The 18,319-nt window shown below is 33.7% G+C and overlaps 1 long non-coding RNA gene across 1 annotated transcript in view; it reads right to left on the minus strand.

The window, feature by feature from the left end:
- Positions 1-440: 440 nt before the first annotated feature.
- The window catches only part of LOC119248277 (uncharacterized), a 186,287-nt gene continuing 168,408 nt past the window's right edge, over positions 441-18,319 (minus strand). The window contains exons 5-6 of the long non-coding RNA XR_005125892.2: positions 15,171-15,247; positions 441-496 (exon numbers count right to left, since the gene is read on the minus strand). This is a non-coding gene — a long non-coding RNA (uncharacterized LOC119248277). The remainder of the gene's footprint in view (positions 497-15,170; positions 15,248-18,319) is intronic.

Consider the following 18,319-nt stretch of genomic DNA (forward strand, 5'->3'; position numbering starts at 1 on the left):
AATATTTACAAATCAAACAACCTATTTAAATTTCTTTGCTAGTGTTGAATTGTGTGTGCTATGATACTACAACGGGGAGATCTATAAAGAAAAAGATACTTGTATATCAGCATTTTAATTTTAAGATACTGTCAAACAGTAAGGATAAAGAGACCATCTTTGGATTTCTATAGGTTCTTTGAAGGGACCTTATGAGATTCAGATTTCCATTACCAAAGAAAGAAGGTATGGGAGAAAAAGGACATCTAGGGTGAAGCAGCAGAAGCTACCAACCTTGAGTGGGAATGGGAACATTCCCAATGCTGAGAATGGAACTTTGGCTCATTCTTTATAGTGGGAGCTGAGCCCATCAGAACATCACTCCTGTGGAGTAACAGTAATGCCTGAGAAGGAAATAGCTCCATGAACTAAGGTTTACCTGGAAAGACTGACTGTATAACATGGGCATCCGTCATGGTGACAAATCTTGTATGGTTTAAATAGGTTCTGCCATCTGCTGCATAAAGACAAATCATAATCTTAGTGTATAAAACCTTTAATAGCAAAGAACTTTGATAGAATTTGTGTACAATAAAGAGAGAGAATAGAGAAAGGATCGTAGCTTCATGAAACATCCAAAGTTACCCATGCCTTCATGGGTAAATGTCCAGCCTAACAGTTTAACAAATGGAAGGAGAGTGAATGCTACCAGTGTGTATCCATTGTCCTTGCTACTATTTTGACATTATAGGATCCCCCCCCCACTTCAAACACACCAAGGTGCAGTCGCTGTAGCCCTCCTGCCAGTGAAATACCATCATCTTTTTATTTTTAGATGTTATACTACGAGTATATCTGATTATCATCTTGAAAATACATTGAACTTGACTTTTTTTCCTTAAATGCTAAAGCCACTTTGCCTGTTTGGAGGGGAAAAGAGAAATGTATTTTAGGTTATTCCTAGGAATAAGAAACAAAAAGAGGTGTCACATTAGTTCATGATGTCAATATTTTTTAAAGGCAAAATACTATGATAAGTCAGAGAATTCTTTTCCTAATCAGAGATTCATGTTATCTCTTGGCATAGGAGTGTATTCTTATTTAGTGTAAACAAATTCTAGATTCATATGTATAAGGATTACCACTTCATTCAGTTATATCACTTCAAAATCTACTTGAACATACATTTATCTAATATAATATTTATTGAATGCTTATATTCTTGCCTCTACATTAGTAATATAAAGTTTAATAAGGTATTATTTCTATGCATAAAAAAGATAATTGCATGTGGAGAAAGACAAACTCATATCACTGGTCTAAGGACATGTTATTTAATTCATTTGTTTTATACATTAACGATATATTATGGACATCCTTGATAACAGACACTATGCTTCTAAGTGTGGTTACTGTCCTCATAGACATTCTCTGAAGAATAAAGGCAAGTAAACAGGCCAATGCGATGTATATGATAAGGTCTCAAAGAGAGAAAATAGAAGGTTCATGGAACATTTGAAGAGAGTATCTAGCCATTATCTCAGAATCTCTTCCTAGAGGAAACCATATTGAAACTGTCAAAGTATAGGCAGAGATATCAGTGGGTTCCAGGATATCAGAGTTTCAGGAATCAGGAAGATTAAGGACAAATGAGAAAGCATGGTCCATTTGGAGGCCAAATAAAGATAGGCTAGACTAAAAAGGCAGAACCTTCATGTTCTAATTTTGAAATCTTGACTAAAAGCTATAGAAATATTTGTTGTTAATAATTTATTGACCATGTTTTCTATGAAAACTGAAATCGTATTAGCTGCTTTTAAGTATAAATTTGAATCTGAATTCCTTCTCTTTTAAATTTCTGTGACAATATCCACTTAAATACTGATGTCATATTCTCAGTAGTTTTCATTGATTTATGTCAATGAAACTTGCCACCACAGAGCCTAAATTGTGACATATTTCTTTCAAGAACTTATAATAGAATTTTACTGAATTTCATATCACATAATTGGATTCCTTTTTATGAATGTAAATTAATAAAACTTACACAAATAACCTTATAAAAAGAATAATGCTCATATTTACAATTCAGAAAATAAAAAGTAGTTGAAAAGATTGAGTAATTTACTGACATTATGGTTGACTCTCTTTCATATTTCTTTCTTCCTGTTGAATTTTCAACATTTTCAAAGCTAATTTGTGTCACTATCTGCATAAACCCACAATCTGCTAAAGTTTTTCCAGTTCTGAAGTTCAAAGAGTGCATGTGCCAATTTTCATTCCCACTGTCATCAGGGAAACAAAATGACATATCAGTAAATATGCTTTGCTAAGCTTCTCTCAATCTTAAACTGCAGGAAATAAGCCTAGTCACCCTTAAACTCAAGCTGTCAATCAGAAAATCAGAAAGCAGGATACAAATAACATATGCTTGTAGCATTGTAGAATCCACATGTGGTTGACATGCTGAGTGATTCATAAATATATCTTTTATCCTCAGAAAAGCAGAATTTGAATTAATAATGAGATAACAAAATGAATCCTAAATATTCAACTTATTTCCAGAAATCAGGAAAGGGAAAATTAATTTTTCATTAAGGGAAACAGACTGAATAAAGGCAATTTGTCATAAATAGCTCTAGGATAAACTAGTTAAATATTACATTGAATGTAAAATATAAATGCTAATTTCATATATTTATATATTTATTTCAAAAGGGACAGATGGATATAATCTGTGAATCAAAACTGTCTTTATAAGGCCCTGTTGGTTATCAGTTTGGTTACCAGTTTTACCATATTTATAACTAGAAAGAGATCTTTTACGTTAGTGGTTCCCATATTGCATTTACCTTATTTTCAAAACAATAGTATGAGATTTAGGGCAAATTCTTACTGAAACACTTAAACATTGTTGCTAGAAAGTCAATATACATATGCACATATATATTTCTCCTATAATGGTAACTACCAGTATTATTAAATTTTTATGGTTGAATGTCCTACTTTAAAATTCCACAGGTTATATTTCCACTGTACAAAGTAAATAATATATGAACCTTTTAGAAGGTTTAAAATTAAAAGTAAATTGTTTTTCCTTATTTCTGACACTGAAGAAAATTTCCAGCTTTTCTTAGACATATTATTGTGCATTTTGTTATATTATACATTGAATGCTTCTTGTTAGAATAATTTTGAAATATCAATTCCAACCTTAATGTGGTGATTTAGTCACCAAAGCCTTAAAAATCTAAAATCATTTAGATTCTAAAAAATTGTGAATCTCAATTTTAATATTTAACTTTAAGGTTATTAGACAAACAAAAACATATGTGTGTGCATCATTACAAGCAAAATCAAAACATTATATGTCTTCCTATTTTTTTTCTTCAAAATCAACTTTTTTGATTTTAATGTATTTCTCCTGCTCTGTCAATCACAACTGTTTTGGACTTTCTGTAATTGGTGAAGTAATTACCTTTCATGGTTTTAAGTCATGTGCACATTTTGTAGCTATTAATCATTTCCTGCTGTGCCCTGAGTTAAATTAAATTATAATACTAATACCAGAAGGGCCCCCAATAGCTCTTTCTCAGAACTTTAATAAAGCAATCATCAGTAGAAATAGGATTTTCTTTTTTATATATATAATATAGAGAACAACCGTTTTGCTAGAGTGGACAGATGACATTTCCTATTCTTCAGTGCTTACAGTTCTGCAACAGCAAAACTGTGAAATAACATATCATAAACAATTGATGTGGCACAATTGGTTAGTAACTCCAAACAGCAGCATGGGCTTTTTCCTTCTGCAGCTGCCTGCCCTTGCTCTCTCATTTGATGAAAATTAAATGTAGAGTGAATGTAAATACATTTCTGCTCTATTCTCACTTTCATGACTACATTGCTCTAGTCATGCAGGTAATTTAAACCAGTACACACATGATTTCTAGGTTATAGTGAGGTGGATTTCATGCCCGAAGTGGTTCCAATTGGAGCCACCTCTGAAACTTAAATCACCAGGTGGAGATTCATGATAACTATACAGATATATCTTGGTTGCAGTATTGGGAAAGACACTTATGGAAGGATCTGATGCATGTAGTTCAGGGTTGGGTGACAACTATTTAAGCTACTAATTCATCAGACCTTAGCATAAATAATCATGATTAGGGATATTTGAAAATAAAACCATGTTGAAGAACAAAATAAAACATAGATCATAGCACGTAACTACTGATGAATTTAAATATCTAACAATGGAATATGCTTGTCCCATTTCACTACCTGGAGAAAATTTCAATCCGACTTGCTCATCATTTTTGCATTAAAATTTAACCCCCCCATTTTGTTTAAAACTGGGCTCATGTAATAAAGTCTTAAAGTATAGATAATTTGATTGTCTACCATGTTGTAGGTAAAGTATAATAGGAAATGATATTTCTTACAATAATTAAAATTACCTATTATTTAGAGATTTTTGGAACATTTTCTGCTAAATGCATCCTTATAGAAGTATAAAATTGGAGTTCTAGTGTGCGTTGTTGCAATTTTATGTGTTATTGAGCTATTACGAGACTTTTTTTAAAAAAAAAAGATGTTTATAGAAATTGCACCATAAAGCAAAAGTTATATTAAAAAGATAATCTGAGCTAAGAGGAAATATAAAGCAGAAGATTAGAGAATAAATGTGGATATTGAAGATATAATAAATGCCAGTGTTTGAAAATAAAACAAAATAGCACAATTTATAAGCTGAGGAAATTTATAAAGAACTGTTTTCTATATTTTCACAAAAAAAATTCTTTGCCTGCAGGATACTTGGTAAAGTATTTTTAAATGCATTTATTTTTAATAATGAAGTTTTCTTCTCTTATCAGCTGGATACAGTATCATATCATCTTTCCTTTTTTTTTTTTTAAGTCTGTCATTTTACACTATAGCAATTGAAAGAAAAATAAGAGGACAATGCTTCAGACCTCATTTAAGAACAATTCTTTGTGCTCATGAATTGTTTCTAAGGGAGGAAAGAGGGCTGTTAAGGAAGACAGATATCATACAGGCTTGTCAATCACATTTAATAGGCAGTGGTGGACGATAATCTCCTTCTCATCAGTCTCTAGCAGACTAGTAGACAGAACTCATTACTGTGCAAATGAACCTGCCAAAAGCTTCAGCCATTTGCCTCAATAGAGGTCACAAAGAGTTGACACCAGTTAAAACTGGTTAAATGTGGTCAGGGAAGGAAGAAAGAAACTGTGCATCTCCACTGTGCATGTGTGTGCGTGTGTAGGGGGTGGGTGAGCTGTATCAATGTCTTTCCTGTGTTTAAAATTAGTTCCTACCATCATTTAATATAAACGAGAAATGTGCTTTTAAGGTTTCCAATATGATGGTTACAAAATGTCAGTTCAGCATCTTTCAGCCTATAAAGACCAATGGATTTTTAAAAGCATCATTTGTCTTTCAATGGACTACATCTTACTGCGCCAATCTTTTGATTTAAAAATACACAAAAGGCACCATCTTATTAATGACGATGGTAATATTAATTTTACCGTTAATTCCATTGATTGTTACATTTTAGAAGAGCTCTTCTAAGCCTCATCTTGGTTAATTTTCAAAAATGCTCACTGAGATAAGCATCATTATTTTTATTTTATATTCAAGGAAACTGGAGCTACAAGAAGTTGAATTTTCATAAACTCATCAGCTTCAAAATAGGAAATCTCTAGTCTCAGGTGTCTGAATCCAATATTCAATCTACTGGGGTCTCATTCTTTATGATATTTTATTTTCTCACTTTGCTATATTTCTTTTTAGTAATGTATATGTGTAGGTATAATTGGAACATAGATACTTAAGTATAAAGTATACTTAAATATAAAGTATATCTTAAGAACATAGATACTTAAGCATAAAGAACACAGATACTTAAGTAAAAAATATGCCTCTGCTTAGGGTGCCAATTAGAATTTAGAAATATAACTTAAGGTTATTGTTGCTTAAATATGTATCAGTAACTTCAGGGTAATAATATTAAATATAAGCAAAGGACATCAGCTGACAACTTTTAAAACTATTCTCAGTAATATCTAACTAATATTTATTAAGTAATTTTTAGACACTTTTCACAGTTTCTTATAATAGTTCCATAAAATAGAGTCTATTTTTTGCCATTATAATGATGAGAAAATTAAAGTCTAGTAGTTATTTAACAAATATGGATGGTTAGTAAGAGCTAGATATTTGAATTATTTGTATGTCTATTTTCCAAAAACTAAGTTAATTCTTACTCAGTCCAAAAACTGAGTTAATTCTTACCCAGTTAATTCTTACCCAGTCTGAGTTAATTCTTACCCAATCTTACCCAGGTATAACCTTGATGGCAAAAACAAGTCTTATTTATCTACCTTATTTAAGGTAAATAAAATGCCTATATAATATTTTTCAGGTTGTGTTATGTATTATAAAATATCTCTAATTATAAGTGATCTAGACCAGAACTCAGTGAAATTAAGAATATTACTGTGTCATGAGAAAATAAGAATAAAATAAAATAAGAAAAATAAAAGTAATAAGGAGAATAATAATTTCCAGTATCTTCTTTGCTGGTTTTCAATTCTGTCTGCTTTCATGTAGCCCTTTCCCCCAAATCTCAGACTCTCTGATGAAATGATAAATTAAATTCATAACATTTGAATATTCCTTTTTTTTTTTTATTTCTATGCTCACAGAACAGAAAAACTGATACAAAGCCAATAGGTCTTAAAAGTCTTGCTCTAATAAAATATCATATCTTAAGCAAAAGTGTTTTCAATTATTTCATTTTAAATAAGAAAATATTTACATAAGGTAGTTGAAAACTTCTTGATTATAGCAATTGTACCATAAAGGCAATGACTATAATTACCTGATAGTTACAGATATTATGCGTTCAATGTTACCTTAATTGTAAAATCTATGCAAAACCCTGGATGTTGGATTAATAGTTTCATAAAAAGGAAAATGATAAAGTTAGCTAACATATTTTTTAGTGGACTTGCAGTGTTTCTCCAGTTATGATTCCAAAGTTAACCTTTCTAAGATGAAAGAGCTGAAAATAAACAAATCAATGTTAGAGGAAAACCGTAAAGATTTTATCTTTGGAAGACAGAGGAGGAAAGAGAAAGAGACAGAGACAGAAGGAAAGATCAGAGACACATTAATCATAACAAATATTCTAGCCTAGAAGGGACCACTGAAAATTAAGAACCAGTGATGAGTAAGCCTTTCAAGGTTTAAAGATGGGGTCCGGATAAAAAACTCAACATTCTTGTGATTATCCTAACCTTTCTCATAGTTTGAAATCAGAATGGAAATATGAGAACAAGCTTTCTTGTAATATATTGCTCCTTCCAGAGTCAGTCCAGCTGGAAATGCATAGAAGCATGAAAATGAAAAAGAAAACAAATAGAAATAAGCTCTCCAAATTCTGAAGTAGAGGAAAGGTTCATTTGGATTTGGGTAGGCATAGGTCACTTATATTTTCATCTGAACTGATTGTTCCCTTGTTTCTAATAAGAACACTTTGTTGTTTTTTGTAAATGAGCCTTCTTGGAAATAGTTCATCATGTCTTCACAAGGATCTGGGATTATTATTTTTTCCTTGAGAAAGAGTTTAAAATATCACGACAAAAGTGTTAAAGAAAAGGACATGGTTTTGGGTTAGGGCATAATGGTTGAAATTGAAAGTAATTAATGAGAACATTCTTGCAAATGGTGCAGATAGCAAAATGAATGAATTATGCTATATTATAATAGACTCAGGAAAACTTTGAAGGCCAGAAGTCTGACAGAATGATATAATGGGATCAATGTACAAATTGCAGCATTAGTGCTCTGATTCCATTTTCTAAAGAGAAACATTATAATCACAGAACCAATTATCTAAATCTGTAATAATGAACTGAATAGGTGTCTACACATTCATATTTAAACTTATTTTATGGTTCAGAGAACAAAACCACAGGCTTGGGAAGTAAAACTGCTGAGTACTGAATGTGAAGAACAAAAGTTTTAGGCAGTGCTGGAGAGAACGGAGTACTTATAGTTTCAAAAGACAAAACAAGAAACAAACTTTGTTTTTTCTAAGTCCACATCTTGCGCACGCGCGCACATGCACACACACACACACACACACACACAATCCTAGGCCTTATTAAATAAAAATCAACTCAATTATACTTCAACAGCAGAAAATTTAGTTGATTTATATTACTAAACACAGATAAATCTGATGCCAGAAATGACCCAAGTAGAACTCCAACTCCATTTTTCTGCGACTCTTGTAGCAATGCCTTCCTCCTTACATTGGCAGAGACCTCAGATTTTCTTCCTTGGTATAGAGAAAGGCCTCCACAAATAACCATAACCAGGGCTACAACTTCTTTGAGTCACATAAAAGATAAAGGAGAACATCACACAAATCCCTACCTCTGAATGCTAACTCATTGATTGTGGTTACTACTTATTCCTAAACCAAACCTTCAGCAAAAAAAAATAGATTATAATAATTAGATAATGCTGGGGTCCTCTTCATGAAGCTTGGTGTGATTTAATACTATCAAAATCATAAAAATGAATAAAATTAGAGGAGGCTGATGTTCCAAAGGAAAATATGGATGTTGTTAGAAGAAAGGGATAGTTAGAAATAGAAAAGCAGTGATTACATAATGTGCCATAAATATAATGGACATAGAGATCAAAGCTCATGTATTAAAAAATATAATAAAAGTGGGAATGCATATCATACAGCTATTTTATTTCTCTATATAATACTTATTGATTGGGTCACTATAAATTCAAATTTGATAACTTATACAAGTACTTTATTCTTATAAAATAACTTAATCTAGGGCCTCCCCGGTGGCGCAGCATTTGGGAGCTGGGTTGTGAAGCTGCCCGCAGCCTCTGCGGCGCCGGTTTGATACCCGGCTGCTCCCGGCCACCTGAGGAGGGTCCCGCATGGCGCTCAGACCTCTCCTGCGGCCCGCTGCTCCCCTCAGCAGTGTACTTTGGTCCTTCTGCCTGCTCTGCTCCCTGCTCTGGCTCTGGTGAATTCTCTCACCCTCCCGTGCTTCTGACTGTGCCCAGTGCTTGTATACATAAATAAATAAATCTTTAAAAGAAAATAAAATAACTTAATCTGTGTACATTTTGCATTTGAGTTTAGCTACATACCATCTCTAACAACTTGCCCTCACTTCTACTAGCTGAGTTCTTTTCCCAAATCAACTTCCTAAAAAATTCCTCAAGCAAAATAAAATCCTCAGATCTTACATTTGAAGAGATAATTTTATTTCAAAAATGACAACATATCTTTATTTAAAATACTCAGATCATTTATTTTCTTGCATTTACTTAGTGAAAAGTTTATTTGCTGTTACTCTATAAGTACTAAATGTTGAAAACATTATTCGTACATTTTCACAAAAATTATCAAACTGCATCTAGCTTGAACTCCTATTTTTTAAATTTTTTTTTTTTAAGATTAATTAATTTATTTATACAAGCACTGGGTATAGTCAGGAGCACGGGAGGGTGAGAGAATTCACCAGAGCCAGAGCTGGGAACAGAACAGGCAGACTGACGAAATACACTACTGAGGGGAGCAGCAGGCGACAGGAGAGGCCTGTGCGTCATGTGGGACCCTCGCCTGGCAGCCGGGTATCGAACCTGAGCTGCAGAGGCTGCGAGCAGCCTCGCATCCCAGCGCTCAACCCCTGCGCCACCAGGGAGGCCCTGAACTCCTATTTTTATAGTTGTACATTTTTTTGTATTTTTTTGTTTTGCCTATAGCTACTTTTCATTTTCTCATTTGTTTTAATTTCATCTATCCCTGTATTTATTAACAACAATTTACAGATACTGATTATGAGCTAAATATTCCCTTTCTGTATAGGGTACAATGATGAAATTAAATAAATCTCTAGCCTCACTGGATTTGCAGGCTAGAGGGAGGGGGGCAATGAATGAACAGAATACAGTATCTCTGATGGTAAAAAATATGAAAGAAATATATATAAAAAGGGAGGAAGCAGAACAAACAAAGGAGGGATACTTTCAATGTTAAACAGTGTCATAAGGAGCGATCCTATTGGAAAGAATAAACACCTATATTGTAGATATTTATGTGACTATTAAAAAATAATTCCATGCAAAAGAAAAGCAATTGTAAAGTACTGTGGCAGGACATTCCTGGAATTTTCCAGAGACTGCAAAGAATAATGTTATTGGAGGGGAGGGGGATTAAGTTTGAGGCAGGTTAGAGGGAAATTAGGTCAGAGAAGAAACAGGAAATCAGATTTCATCTCCCTTTCTGTCATAAATATGAAAACATCATCTAATTGGTATATCTTTTAATGAATCATTAACTTATTAATTCTTGGTTTACTTTTTGGGTTATATCTTCTTTTAAAAAAATTGTTATTTTTCTGTCCTATTTCTAGATCTCTGGGAAGATGAATTCACTTATTTTCAGCCTTCCTTTTTTTTTTAAAGAATACTTTTTTTTTTTTTTTAGATTTATTTATTTATATAAGCACTGGGTACAGTCAGAAGCACTGGAGGGTGAAAGAATTCACCAGAGCCAGAGCAGGGAACAGAACAGGCAGACTGACAAATTACACTGCTGAGGGGAGCAGCAGGCGTGGCAGCCTTCCTTTTTTGACGACAATAAGCATAAGGGACATCTGTCCTTTGCATATCATTTTAGGTCTACTTCCAAGCTATTGATGCACTGTGTTTTCAATGTTATGTATTTATTATTAGGTTGTGATATTTACATGCCTTTTGAAAATCCACCAGACTATGTTTAGTTATTGAGTTTGTAAATTTCTAGATCTATAAATATTTTTAGCTACTCTTGTTATTATATCTTTTATTCCATTGATCTCAGACAAAATGATCTTGGCATATGGTCTTTGTGCTCAACTTTTGTGAATATTACATGTGAATTTGAAAGCAATATATATTCTTGCTCTTGGAGGTTCAAGCTTTAATTTCATCTGTACCAAACAGAATAATGATCCTCAAAAGAGGTCCAGATTGAATCAGATTCAAACCTGTAGCTTTCACATAGATCCTTTTGTGGCATTACCACTTCAACTCTAGGAGCTATACTTTGTAAATAAAATAATCACAAAGAATTTAACATACATTATAGAATAAACTACATGGAAATAGCAAAGCTGGGCATTGTAGTTGCTAATCGTACATACATATTTATTTTGGTTCATCTTGAACTCTGAACTGTTGTTGCATTGTGAATTAATCATGTTTGAGGCTGCTTCTAAAAATAATCTTTTGCTTATGAACACATATATCATGTCTAATTATTTGAAAAGGAAAAAATATTAATTCATTTAATTTAGAATGACAAATTAACTCAGGAGGCATTCTAGAAATAGGTGTGAAAGAAAGGAATTGAGAATTAATTAATTTTTTCATGAGAATGAAAAGGTTTGATTTCTCTGTATTCAAGTATCTAAATCTATATTTCATAAAATAAGTAAAAACCAGTCTCCTATTTTTAATATAATTACATTAATACAAATACAATATTTATTTGCAAGTTAAATATATTCCAGAAAATAAATTACAACTCGCTTTCTCCTTCATATTAGTAATTAAATAGTCTTGCAGTATCTATGCAGCAACCAAAATTTGACAGAGGAGATCTGTTATATGATAAAAGTATTGGATGCTGTTTTTTTTTTTTTTTAAGGATTTATTTATTTATACAAGCACTGGGTACAGTCAGAAGCATGGGAGGGTGAGAGAATTCACCAGAGCCAGAGCGGGGAACAGAACAGGCAGAGTGACGAAATACACTGCTGAGGGGAGCAGCGGGCTCGGCAGGAGAGGTCTGTCGCGCCATATGGGACCCTCACAGGCCGGCCGGGGATGGAACCGGTGCTGCAGAGGCTGTGGGCAGCTTCGCAGCCCAGTGCTCAACGGATGCTGGTTATTGAAGAAAAGCTTCAATAACTGGTTATAGAAAGTCTATGAATAAGATGACAGAGAAATTGTAAAGTGTCTTCAAACAAAAAAGCAAAGGAATATAATCCATTCTTTGTTTCCCTTAAGTAATAATAGGTATATTAGAGCAGAGTTTAATTACTCTAGGCAAAAATTATTCCTAATTGTGGAATTTTAGAGATTCCAGGTGTACTTTACATTTAATTCTACTGAGCTACTTAAGAATTAATTTGAATATCTGGCTGTTTTCACCTCTGTTTATAAAATCCTATTTTTAGATTTTAAAATCTATGAATAGTCCACCCATTTTTTATTATCAGTCCCCTTCAACTAACAACCACAAGGAACATATCTCTGTTTAAACAAGATAGATTTCTTAATGATTACAGTTGGTTTGAAACCTCAACACAGGAAACATGTTGCAGTCCAGTGAGAAGATGTGAGAAAGAACTTGTACATTTTGGGTATTGATTGAGTAATTTGGAAAAAGGTCTAAAGAAGCAGGGGGGGTTTGCTCTTGATTGGATATTATAGGAAAACGGATAATTTTATGATGGAGCCTATCAATAAATTTTGTGTACAGGAAGCATAGACTAGAATATGGATGGATATATAATTAATAAAGAAGTATTAATCACTCATTATGGCAGACAGAAGGACATGTTTGAGGTTATATGGGTGGATGTTTTGTGAGATTGTTTATATCCAATAGGAGCAAAGCATAGCTTAACTCTAAGCATTAGATAAATGTGTAATAACGCTGAAGCTTAACTGCGAGCCTTAGCTTTCTTCTTCAATAGCCAAAGTCCAGGGCTGCCTTTTCCCCACTCATATTAAATTTTTAGTACTAAAAAAAGATTCTCAGAAAAAAAAAAAAGAAAATGGAGCGTCTTTGTTACATAACCTCCTTTCAAAAGAAGTGGGTAGTTTTGAACAATTTTGAGAAAATTTTATGATCACTAATTTTTTCATTAGGTAAAATGCTAAGAATGCATTTCTTTGAAGACAAAGTATTTCTCCATTTTAAATTTGTAAAATAACTCTTCTCTCATATGAGCTATATGGTCACAGTAAAATTGTTTTTCAATAATTCTTCGTATTACATACCATTTCATAAGTACCCAGAGAATTTACCCTGAAGACTCTAGGAAATTGGGCCAGCCTTCTTAAGCTGATTTGTTGGTGTATTTCCCAGCACAAGGAGGATTTAGCTGGATGAAACAGCATGGCAATAGGTAAAGATTCATTGGAATCAAAAAAGAGCAAAAATGTCAGTGCTTAAGTACATTCCTTAAGGAAATTATTATCAACTCTCACCTTTGGGGAGCCATTATGAAAACTATAAGGAATATCAAGTGGATTTTATTTTTAAAACAACTCATCTTTGATTTCACATTGTAGAGAATAGTTATTACAGGTTTTGTTCCGACAGTCCATATTAGGATTAAGTAAGACATTTTGCTTTGCCTGCAAAAAGTGAAGCCAAAGTAATTCAATTTAATTACCTTGTGATATTTATGTGTGCTTTTACTTAGCAATATTTCAGAACTTTAATTCTGAGATGTAAGTCCACACATTTTCAATAGAGTAATCAACTGTTCAGTGCATTAAAAAAAGAAAACAATTGAGATAAGAATTAGACTTTACAACAAAGATTTATTATTTAAATTATTAAAATGCCACCTGAACCTGTACTAAATTAAGTGGAGTTATCCCCAAATCATTCTACTTCTACAGAGACAATAGTTCTCTTCACACCTGCATATTTACATAAAAACTGACACCTCAGATTAATCAAACATTACTCTTAATAAAATTTTTTGACCTCCCATGTCTAAGTTAAATTTCATTTTAGACAAAAATTATTATTCTAATTTAAGATAAAAATATTATTCTCATTTGGGATTAGTGCCATTTATAGTGACTTAGTTGGTAAGATCTGAGCAATTATTCTTCAAAATCAGACACTAAGAAAATACCCTAGAGAATATAGACCAAATAATTTATGCATTAATAGAGAATAATTTGATTTCCACTTTAGCAGGTGCCAAACTTATCAAAATTTATTTTCATTATTCAAATATTCATCAGTAAAATGTACATATTTTAAAAACTGCTAAATTTTTTGCAGGACCTATACCTTTAAAACTCTCTCTGTTAGAGTCTCCTGCACCACAGTCACTTCCTTAGGAGCAGCAGTGAATAGACTGCACTTTTGAGGTTTGAACTCTCAGACCTAGGCGCTAAGCTGGCCACTTAATTCTGAAGTTTGTTACAAGTTCAGCTGTTCCCTTCAATTGGTTGTTGTTGCTATTATTATCTAAATGCTTCCAGTGTCAGAGCTACTAAAGTAGAACAAAATAAAACAAAGCAAAAAAAAAAAACAAAAAACAAACCAAAAACAAATGACACGTTCCCAACCTGGGTTCTCCAGTTCTCCAGCAAAAAAAAAAACAAAAAAAACAAACGACACTTTCCCAACTCTGGGTTCTCAGAGTCGACTCTGAGATGGAAATCAGGGTTCAAGAAGTTTACTAAGTGGCTTTATTTATTTATTTATTTATTTTTATATTTTACAGGGACAAGCTTATTAAGAAAAGGAGAAAGCGAGACGAACCTGCACAGCCAGAGGCAAGCAGGAGAGCTGCCTACCATTTAGCCTTAAAGATTAACACCTGTTGTGGGAAGAGTTGATGGAATGTGGTCAGAGGGAGAAGATGGACTTTGAGGAGGTTTAGGGATTAGAGACTGAAGCTGAGATATTCCTTCAGCATTTCCCCAGTTGGGGTGAGGGCGCCTGGCTTTGAGACCACCATCCTGAACAGGCATCACTTGTAGTCACCCTAATATGGACATGTGACCTCAGTAAGGTCCCACTTCTGAGCTGAGACTAGCCTTAAAGTCCGCAGTACTTTCTGAAGGTGAATCTGGGTGCTCTAACAGCAAGCATCCAGTGCACAATGCAGTTAGATTTTGTACTTGGTTCTGTTAGACTGAGGGGCACACTGGCACCCCCAAACTTTCACTGCTAAGGTCTGAAAGTTGCCAAAAGTCGAAGTCACTATTCAGCATGGAAGCACAGGAAGAGTGTGAAAAGGGCCAGGTAAGTCTGGGACAAAAGGATCAAAATCAAGAATACATTAAAATAACGGCTGCCATTGTTGACTTACCCATATGTTTCTCTTCCACATGTCTCTTCTCCACATATCTCCTCCATGTCCTCCAAATCTCTGGTGCACATCCAAATCTGAAAAGCAAGTGAGACTTCTTTGTGTGTCTTCCTCAGGTCTCATAGATTGCACCTGCCTTCACCTGGTTGCTTAGCTTGACCCCTTAGTTCCCGGTAGGTAGTTCAAGGCAGCCACATGTAAATGGGGGCAGGAACATGGTACCTCCCCTTTTATGGAGATGCCGCTGTTATGGTTCTGTGAACATATATAGTCCCTTTGCCTCTGATCAAAATTGCCTTCCTAAAAAGAAAAATTACAATATGCTTTAAAAAAAAAAGAAAACGAAGGACTACCTTGTTTTTAAACTATTTTATGGGAGATATAAACAACTGTATTTCGCTGACTTCCTGGTATAGGAATTTAGAGTATGTATATGTTTAGGCTTCAACTACATTCCTGGAAGCATGAAAACTTGTGTTACATTGTTAATAAAATTCTTTGTGTCCCTTTGAGGTTGACAGAAGCATCAGAAACAAACCTGCTGACTGCTGAAGAGGATGCCTCCTGAGAATACCAAACTTTTTTTTTTTAAGATTTATTTATTTATGCATACAAGAGCTAGAGTACAAGCCAGAGATGCAGGCGGTGAGAGGATTCATCAGAGAAAGAGTGGGGAGCAGAACAGGCAGACTGACTGAAATACACTGCGGAGGGGAGCAGTGGGCCAGACAGGAGAGGTCTGCTGCGCCATGTGGGTTGCTCACTGGCCAGCCAGGGATTGAACTCTTGCTGCAGAGGCTGCAGATTGCTTCATAATGCAGTGCTTAACCCCTTGTGCCACTGTCCCTAGATAGTAGGCTCCCAGGACAAGCTAGGGGTGAAGGTTAACAAAGTCCTTAAAATCGGCTATGCAAATTTCACAAGGCTGGGAACCAGAGCGAGGGAGAGGGGCAGGGCTAGCTATCTTTATGTCAAAACAACCTAACCCCAAAGTGAGAAATACCACCAAGAACAATGACAAATTCCACTTAAAAACTTTATAAAAGGCCACCCCTCTCCTTTAAAAAACACAGCCTTTGCCACTTGTGTCTATGCAAGCGCCACCTTTTCCCAATAAACTTGCAATGTGTACTGGTTTCAGTGACCTTGTTGAATTAATACTCAAAGGGATCCAAGAACCCTCACTTATCTCACATCAGTTAATAGACTAGAAAAATAGAATGAAATGTCCTCAAAATGGTAAAAGTAAAATAGGTATTTGTGTGTCAAAAGTACTCCATTTTCCCACTGTGTCAGAGTGCATTAAACTGTGCTTTCAGGATTACAGAAAAGTCAAAGATTACAGAAGAATCGAAGTAAGTAAACAATTAGTTTTTGTAGCTGATGAAAAATCCTCCGTAGTCATCATGGAACACATCAAGGAGCACTACTGAAAATATGGAAAACTTGGAGGTGTAAATTATATAACTTAAAGTCACTTTAAACTACTAGATATTTTAACAGTAATGAAAAACACATTTCTATTAATATAAAAACCTCAAGCTGTAGATGGTATATCATGTGATAGTTGAATATTTTGTAGCTCTCAAAAAATTGGTAGAAATTGGATTTTTAAAGCTACCTTAGAAAAAACTTTAATACCTTTTTTTAAATATCTTTTAATGCCTTTTTTACATGAAATCCTAATGTCTACCATTTCCATGAACACTAAATATTTCTCTTATTTGTTAAATGAGGTTATTGATAACAGTCCTGCTGGGTTATTATGAGATTCAATTATTTAACACATGTAAGTACTGAATACTATGCTGAAAAGTTGGAACTGCCGTACTCCATAGGTGTTAATTAATATGAAACTTTTATCACAGCATTACAAAAATTGCTGATATGTAGCACTTCATCCTGTGACATATTGGACAGTTTTGAAGTTCACATTTCTCCAGCTGAAGTGTTAGTCCAAAACAATTTAAAATGTGTGTATTTACTTTTATTTCTGGATATGGAAAAAATTCACAAGGCATGTACTTCAGCTATTGCAATTCACAATTCACAATTCTAGCAGTGTTTTACGTCTTAACTAGAATCAAATTTGTCCTCATTATTTTCCTAAGGTTATCATTGAAGGGAACAAGAAATTTGTTTACTAATATAGTTTATTTAAACATATTTTAGAAATTAAGTGTATTATTTCCTAATTATGGATGTTTGACTTAAAAAAATTGATTCCATTCTTTTGCCATTTCTTCTAGTAATGAAGAGTGGGACTAGAATCTAAGGTAAATAACTAATTTTGTAATGAAAGATGGCGGTATGAGTCCAAGTCAGTATAATTTTAATTATGCTTCTTTGAAACACAACTTATAAAACTCTGCATGGTTCTCTAAATTGCACTATTTGTATAAAAATTCCTTTCTTATTAGACATCTGATATGTGCTCTTCTTTATAGCAACATGTGCTCTTCCTTATAGAAATCCTTTCTCTAGGAAACTTTCTGCTCTTCTTAATATTTTTATATTAGACACTATGTAATTAGATTACTTAATTCCATGAAGCAGTTTTCTGGACATTAGACATCCAAAGTGAAATATGAGTAGTTGTCACTCCCAGGAAATCAGCTGAGTCAGATACATAGACAGAAATTTACGTGGGATCTAAAGGAATAAGTGTGGGCTAGACAATAATGCATGTAAATGTAGAAAGTATGTCTTCTAATAAGATTAAAGTGACGTTGAATGCTCAAAACAATTCCCTTATTTCAGTAAATAAGAATATAAAATTCTAACCAGAAGTTTATTAGAATTGCCTGAGGGGCAGGGAATGAAGGAAAGTGTTTGTTAAACATTTGTAGAACATCAACAATTTGGTGAGGGATTTATAAATCTGTACATGTCCCAGAAAAGGAAGGTATACCTTAGTAGGTTTATTTTATTTGGTTCTACAGTGAATGGTTAAAAGGAGAAGTTCTGGCTTTCAAAATGTCATTGTGAATTGTCAGTATAATTCTAATCCTGTACGATGTACGCACACATTTTATTTAAAATAAGCTAATGAATATCTGTTAATAACAGAGGAAGTCTACTTAGTTGAAAGTAGGGTGATTTATATCAATGTGAGTAACTTACCAATGTATGACAATCTACCCCATTCC

This window comes from Talpa occidentalis, unplaced genomic scaffold (genome assembly GCF_014898055.3).
Source record: "Talpa occidentalis isolate TD23 unplaced genomic scaffold, MPIMG_talOcc4v2.1 talOcc4.16, whole genome shotgun sequence".
Classification (NCBI taxonomy): domain Eukaryota; kingdom Metazoa; phylum Chordata; class Mammalia; order Eulipotyphla; family Talpidae; genus Talpa; species Talpa occidentalis.